Consider the following 1,665-nt stretch of genomic DNA (forward strand, 5'->3'; position numbering starts at 1 on the left):
GACTGAGGTCATCTACCCCTGGGCCACCTCCAACCGTCCCAGTGAACCTGGATCCCTGGGGTGTCCTCTAGCTCCTTGAGGTAGGTAGCTAACAGCAATCCCAGCAACTCCTCAGTGTCTCGGTCCACTGGTGGCTCCAGCCACTCTGGCCAGTTCTCAGTTTGGCAGAGCATTTCTTTGGTCTCCAGGCTCGGTAAGGCGTCTGCCCCCTTTGGCGGCTGGAGCCCAGCTGAGTTCCAGGACCATAGGAAAAATACTTTTCTCCAGTGAAAAGTCTTGAAATAGGGAGCTATTGTCACTTACAGTAGAGCAGGGAGCCTGTGCATTGCAGATTTATTTTTCATGGCTGTTGATAATGGCTGCTGCCTATTTCAAGCAGGCCAGTCCTACCACCCTATAGTCCAACAAATGATCCCCCATGAACATTTCCAAGAACGGTGGCTGGTTCTTCCAAGGCTGCTAATAGTATTGCTGCATGTGCCACAGGCTGTGGGCCACTAATCTTATATGCAACATGCCTCAGGTGTCATGTGACCAGGATTCATCAACAAATTTGATCCGTCAATTGGATCATTAGCTTGATGCAGCAACCGTGAATGCAGCATCCACTCAGTCTTGGGGCCTTAGTTCGCCACGTATAAAAGGGAGACAATGATCCTCCCTTTGCCTGTCTTGCCTATGGCTGGGCCTGTTTTGAATGCTCGTGTGGCACCTCCAGGCACTGCTAAAATATATAATAGCAGCTCCATGAAGGGTTAAAGGGCACAAAGACGAGTTTTCTTTTTGCTCTGCAGTTCACATGAAAGTTGAAATTCAGAGACAAAAAATGTTGATGCCTGAAAGGAACATTAAGGGCTGTTACAGCAATATTAAATAAGCAGTTTCGTTTAGTTTAGACCTGGGACAGTACGTACATGACTTCATTACTTTCTCAAAATATATACTGCTAAGGCGTTTTGCTAATTACTTCTATTTATTTATGATTATTATTTACTCAGTGCCAATGGTGTGCTATGTACTTTGCAAAGACATTTACAATGTATTTATATGCTAGGCTCCAAGATGAAATGTTCCATTATGCTTTAATGGTTTGTGAGATGAAGAAAAATACAGAAAAAAATTGTGTACATTGGGGGGAAAAATGCCCTTTTTTCACCCTCACTTAACTCAAACAGAGGATGTCCTACAAACCTTGCAGGTAGCCTTTCTTGCAGAAAGTATGAATGAGGCAGAGCAGGGTTTAGCAAGCAACTGGTCTTGCAACATTTGGAGCAAATGCTATAATCAGATTTCTCAAATTCTGTGGGACTGTTGTGTGTGGAGGAATCGGCAAACAGCTCTTGGATTTCTTTGACAGATGTTTCACTGTTTCTTAAAACAAAGAACAGCTTAGTAGGAAACTGGTACAATCTTCACTGGCAGCTCCCAGCCTGTTCTTCTGCACAAGTTTGTCAATTTACACGTGACGTTATTGATATAAACTGGGACCATATAGAACATGGGTTGCAACCAAGTTTCTGTAGTAGCACCAAATCCTATGTAAAGGGGGTCATATAAGGTGTCTAAGATCAGGTTACGGGTTACTGGTTATGATTATGCTGTCTGTATGTCTGTATCATTTCTGTAGTTGAAGTTATGAATATTGGCTGTGTACTATCTGTATTT

The sequence above is a fragment of the Chelonoidis abingdonii genome, chromosome 7 (assembly GCF_003597395.2).
Source record: "Chelonoidis abingdonii isolate Lonesome George chromosome 7, CheloAbing_2.0, whole genome shotgun sequence".
Lineage (NCBI taxonomy): Eukaryota > Metazoa > Chordata > Testudines > Testudinidae > Chelonoidis > Chelonoidis abingdonii.